Source organism: Sinocyclocheilus rhinocerous, unplaced genomic scaffold (assembly GCF_001515625.1).
Source record: "Sinocyclocheilus rhinocerous isolate Xijiao unplaced genomic scaffold, SAMN03320098_v1.1 scaffold2561, whole genome shotgun sequence".
In the NCBI taxonomy this organism is placed as follows: domain Eukaryota; kingdom Metazoa; phylum Chordata; class Actinopteri; order Cypriniformes; family Cyprinidae; genus Sinocyclocheilus; species Sinocyclocheilus rhinocerous.
In genome coordinates this window covers 342,535-348,770 of record NW_015660886.1, presented here as the reverse complement: position 1 = coordinate 348,770, position 6,236 = coordinate 342,535, and the positions used below count along the sequence as shown (strand labels likewise).

Below are 6,236 nucleotides of genomic sequence, written 5' to 3'. Positions count from 1 at the left end.
CACTACAGAACACACACACACACACACACACTACAGAACACACACACCAACTAACCATTGAAAAGGATTTCATAAATGACAGTGATGATAAAACCTGTTGTGAGTGACATCTGTAAGGCTGAATCCGCGCACACACCTGTGACGTCACTGTGGCAGGCGGCTTCACTCGTGACGTCACCGTGCCGCGTTATGACGCCACAGCGACAACAACCTCAGAGTCAGCAGCTTCTCACTTCTGGACTGACTTGAAGGAAACCAAACTAACCAAGTTAAACACAACTAAACTTAGCAGCAGTGTAAAACCGAACCGCGAAAGCCTCAGAGGAAGCCGCGGGAGTGAACGCGCCCCGCCCCGCCCTGCCGCTCTCTCCCTCACACACACTCACACACACACACACACACACACAGTGCTTTATATGAGCTATGAACACACAGATCTAGCGCTGCGAACGCGTCGTGTGTGTGTGTGTGTGTGTGTGTGTGTGTGTGTAAACCGGAGCGAGAGCAGAAATCAGCGCGATCCGGAGAGCGACGCGCGCGTTCAACGCGTTCCGCGGCTCACAGCGTCACGAGAAAGACGGAAGCCGCTTTAAACGCTCACATTAAACACATAAAGCGCCACATGATTGATAAATGTGTGATGACAGACAGAGATGATCCGTCACGCCCGCGAGAGTCCGCGATCAGCGACAAACGCGTCCAGAAGTTTCCACAGACTGCGCCAGAAGTGCGCGAAGTGTCCCCCAGCCCTTCAGCCACAGCGAGCGCGGGGTTTATCCTCACCTGAGTGCGCTTCGGTCCAGATCTGTCGAGGAGAGCTTGACTTTCTCCGTTTTTCATCGATATTCAACGACTGACTGACTGAGCGGCGGAGGCGCACCTCTCTGACGTCACATCCCCGCCGCGCGCGCAGCTCACTCGTATAACTCACAAAACACTCATTACAGCAGTGTGATGCGGCACAGGGACCATACAATAACGCAACTCTACACTCATAAAACCATCATTCAAATGGTTAAAAAATAATACATATTTACCGATCACACTCGACATTTCGTTTTATTTCCTGGAAATTAATACGTTTACAGTGTAGTTTCTCTTTCACACACATTACGAATATAAAATAATTAGAAATAAAATATATCTTGAGGACATTAAAGGTTTGTCTTCATGTAAAACCGAGACTATTTTCATTTAAACAACAACAACGTATTCCCTGAAACTGACATCACTCTTTATTTCGTTTTTTATAATAATCTGCTATAATGCGACTTTAAAATATTTTTAAACATTGACAGAAACTATGTATATAAATCTGACCTGACGTTTCCTACTGTATCTTACAGTAGCTATATACTTTAGCCTATAGTTCAAGTTGCTTTATTGGCATGATATTTGTATCATAGCATTGCCAAAGCATTAGTATATGCAAAATACAGAATATAATACCACCAAAGTAATGAAGGAGACAATACATGAGAAAAAACACAATGTATACACAATGTAAAAATATATACAATGAACAATACGTGAGATAAACCATTTTGTATGGTGTATACATGTTTTGCAGTTAGTTACAGGTGAACATTTATCAGGTTTATTGTTGGAAGTCAATTTCTACCATCATTGCTCAGAAATAAATAAATAAAAGTAACACCACACGTTCAACAGAGGGGCATGTTGTCCTACTATATATGGTTAGTTGTGTTCATGTGCTACTCAGCAGATATTACAGAAGTTATCAAATGTTAGTTTTGGAGGACAGGATTCAGTAGAAACCACCGCATATAACATGAACACAGCAAACCTGATGAATACTGTGACAACTTGCCCCGGCGTCTCCTGTGGTGTGTGTACTGTGCACACGTTAAACAGCACATGCTCTTCTCTCCGTCTGTATTCTGCAGATGAGCTGCAGTGGCTCTTCATGTGTCTCTGCTCTCATGAGCGCTGAGCGCAGCTGCAGAAACCGCACATGTGTGTCTCATACAAGCTATTTCAGGAGTTTCTCCCTCCAGTCCTGAATTAGAGCTGAGCTCATGTTTCATCAGCAGTGTGTTTAATCCACTGACAGCACCTGCGCTCTCACACACATACACACACACGACTGACACACACCTCATGCACTGTAGAAAATGCAGCTGCATATTTTCCAGCTTACGAAACCGTTTGAGTCTCAAACACTAAGAGATGCAGTTCTCTTTTAAACAGTGGCTCAGTATCTCACTATAGGAAACGCCTGAGGCGTGGTGAAGCACCAATCACAGCACGTCTGTCCGCAGGGCAGACCAATCACAGCTCATGACCAGGAACCCGCCCCTTCCTATATATACGGCTGTGATCTCTGAAACAGCATGCTTGATCTCTTCCTCGTGAAGACTTTCCTTCCGCACCCAAGCTGCTCTGCTCCAGTTCACAGACGGACCGTTAAGGTTGATGATGCCGAACGCGGTGCAGGTGAAATCTGTCGTGGATTGTTTGCTCGTTACTGAGTTTTTTCTCTACTTCGCTTTCAATAGCGCAGTCTCTAATAGATAGCGCGTCAAGGTGAGCTATAAGTGTGGCCTGTCCACCATGCAGGTGTCTCTAAGATCGCGGCCCCTTCCCGCTCTTGAGATGTTAGCTCGCCTCCTCAGAGATGAGCGGATGATGAGGAGGATGACGCTATCCTGTCTGCGGCCCGAGAGCGCACAGAGTGCCGATCTGCCGTCAGATGTGACCCTGCAGCACAAAAGCAGTGTTAAGTCGCTGGTGTATATTTGTAGCAATAGCCAAAAATACACTGTATGGGTCAAAATTATAAATTTTTCTTTTATGCCAAAAATCATTAGGATATTAAGTAAAGATCATGTTCCATGAAGATATTTTGTAAATTTCCTTTTACTCCCTTCTCGCCTTCCCCCGGCGAAACAACTGCTTCCCACTTCACTGGTGTGCGTGGCAGAGATCAAGCGATCGTGGGATAAGCCCTTCTTGCACACTCCACACGAGGGATGGCTGCATCCTGGGCTCTATTCAGGGGATTTCAGTGGGAGATATTAGCTGGGCTTCCCCTCATACATTTATCAGGTTTTACCGTCGGGATGTCCCTGTGCCTTCTATGGCTCATGCAGAGATTATCTTTCATTTTCGCCAGGTCTGTTCGGTGGCTTCGGAAAGCATGCGTTACGGGAGTTGGTCGTATCATTCCCATAGTGAGATACCGAGCGAATGCTTGAAAGAGAATGTAAGGTTACCCCGGTTCTCTGAAAACAGAGTGAGGTATCTCACCAAGCTTGCCTTCTCGCATGACACGGGGGAAGAGCGTGCTTAGACTGGCATTTCAGTAGGACGGGACAGGACGGGTTCCTGGTCATGAGCTGTGATTGGTCTTCCCTGCGGACAGACGTGCTGTGATTGGTGCTTCCATAGTCTACCACACCTGAGGCGATTCCCATAGTGAGATACCTCACTCTGTTTTCAGAGAAACGGGTTATGCGAGTAACCTTACGTTTTCTTGAAACTACATCAAAACCCTTGTCAGACCAACAGAAGTCGCCCAAATGTTGTCCCAACCAGTCAAACACAGTTGACTGAACAAAGAATATTGCTGAAATGTTAAGGCTTTGTGTTGTCTTCTGTATTCTGCTTGTATTTCCACAGCGTGAAAAATAAGATCGTTTAATGATTGATTATGAATAAACTGCTTGTTAAATAAACTCACACACTCACATTTTCAGCTATGCCCTGCTGTGTGAAAAGAACCGGACAACTTTTCTGTCACAGTGAGTTTAGTAGCTTACAAATGTGTGGATAGTTAGCAATTACCAAATAGGCCACATTTATGCAAATTTGCCAAGTGTTATTTTCAATGTTTTTGTTTATTTTCTTCTTAACGTCATTCCAGCATCTATGGCTATATTCATGACAAGAACCATGTTTAAATCATACATTTTCATATAACCTCTGTATAATGCCTGTAATAACACAGTGTTTAGTTTATGTAACCACTATAATCCTGTTCCACAAGCGCCACCTTCTGGCAAAGAGTGAATTTGCATATTCACTTCACATTTACATTTAGTCATTTAGCAGACGCTTTTATCCAAAGCAACTTACAAATGAGGACAATGAATTTGCATATTCACTTTTATTCACATATTATGTGTAACGGTGTTGTAAATGTTAACTGGCATATCAACAAGAAAAAAAAAATCGAAATTCAACATAAATAAGGAAGCTAAAAAAGTAAGTAAGTAAATAAATATCTGGGGTTGGGGGGCCTACTGTAAAGCTGTAGCCCAGGGGCCTCTGGTTATCTTAAGGTGGCCCTGCCTGTCAGCACGTGAACACAGAGAAAATATTAGGTTAAAAAACATTAGAAAACACTGCATGCACATTTAGAGAGTGTTCAGAGGAACAACCGTTTGAAGTTGTTTTGGTTCACTGGATTGTGAAGCAGTGTGTCCGTTGGTGCAAATGCAAATCATACACACAGAGATCATGACAGATATAACCAATAGATGGCTACACATGACGTACTGTCAGTTCAGTTGTTTCAACTTTCTTTAGACAGTCTGGTGGTATTTGCAATAGACCACCTCATGCAAATAAGGATTTTCTTTATGAATTTGCTGAATTTATGGGGGAAATTGCCACCAATTATGATAGAATTTTAATTTTGGGGGATTTTAATATTCACGTGTGCTGTGACTCCAAGCCACTTTCAAAAGACTTCCTCTTTACAGATTCCTCAATATAAATTATTCCTCAATACAAATTATTGAGACTGTCGGCCCTGACCTGTTGTCTGTTATTAACAAATGTCTTTATACTGGGACTGTCCCTGGCGACTTGAAGCTTGCCACAGTGCGGCCTTATCTAAAAACAAAAAAACAAAAACAAATTTGGATTCCACATTACTGGCTAACTTTCGTCCCATTTCAAATTTGTCTTTTCTTTCCAAAATTTGAGAGAGAGTGGTTCTAAATCAACTTCAGTCTTATTTGACTATCAATTCAATTTCTGAAGGAAAGTTTTAAATCCTGTCACAGCACTGCACAGCACTGAGCTCTTTTAAGAGTTTTTAATGATATCATGCTAATTACTGACTCTGGGAAGTCTATGGCTCTAGTTCTGTTAAACCTCAGTTCTGCCTTTGATTTAGTCGACCATAATACTCTTATATCACGTCTTGAAACATGCGTTAGCCTTCGGGGCACGGTGTTGCAGTGGCTTCATTCATATCTCACTAATAGGAGGTATGTTGTTAGTATTGGACACCAATCCTCATCTGAAATATATTTAAAGTCTGGTGTTCCCCAGGGCTCGATTCTTGGTCTGGTGCTGTTTTCCCTTTACATGCTTCCTCTAGGATCTAGTTTTAACAAGTATGGGGTCTCTTTTCATCTGTATGCAGATGACACCCAAATCTATATCCCCTTAAATTGTGAAAACAAGCAGGCTTTAAAGTCTAGTGGTTTACTGCAAGCTCACAGGACAAGACTCAAAAACAGAGGTGATCGTGCTTTTTCTGTTGGCGGCCCTAAGTTATAGAATAGTCTCCCGGTTCATATCAGCCTTCATAACTGCTTTAACTTTATCTACTTTTAAGTCTACTCTTAAAACTTGTTTTTGGCATTCAATATTTCTTGACTTGCTGTGTAATGAATTTCTGTTTTGATGAACTTCACCCATTTTACAGTTTGTATGTTATTGTTTATAATTTTGTTTATTTGTATACTCTGTGCAGCACTGTGGTCAACTTCAGTCGTTTTAAAATGTGCTATATAAAAAAAACATTAGGGCTGCCCTCGACTAAAGATTTTTCTGGTCGACTAGTAGTCGTTCATTTTAAGCATCAGTCGACTAATCGCACGTTTATTAATAAACCATTTAAATCATTAACAAGCCTTTAATTGCCTACACAGCCTAATAAGCGCTCAAGCGCACGCATAAAGCTTGCCACCGCACACCGGCAGAAGTAATAATTATGAATGTGTCAGGGAAAACAGTAAGGAGGCTGCATTAACATTTTAAAAATGTATTGATAAACTAGTGCTTTCTTTGTTTTCGGTTTAAGAGATGAAGTCAGCGACACTGACTCATCTCCGCAGTAGTGGATGCGCCTGTATGCACGTTTCATATGGATTACATGATCTGGGAATATTTGTTTTCCATTTGAATTGGCTCATTTGAAAGTAGACATTTCACTCTCTATAGATATATTTTAATGTCTGTAAGGCAAAGATATACAC

The 6,236-nt window shown here is 42.1% G+C and overlaps 1 protein-coding gene across 3 annotated transcripts in view; it reads right to left on the bottom strand.

The window, feature by feature from the left end:
- The window catches only part of pacsin2 (protein kinase C and casein kinase substrate in neurons 2), a 13,897-nt gene extending 13,005 nt beyond the window's left edge, over window positions 1-892 (bottom strand). For 2 of the 3 annotated variants that reach the window (XM_016535184.1, XM_016535185.1), the window contains exon 1: window positions 784-892. The gene's annotated coding sequence lies outside the window, so the exon portion shown is untranslated. The remainder of the gene's footprint in view (window positions 1-783) is intronic. The other variant, XM_016535186.1, reaches the window with a different exon arrangement.
- Window positions 893-6,236: the final 5,344 nt, after the last annotated feature.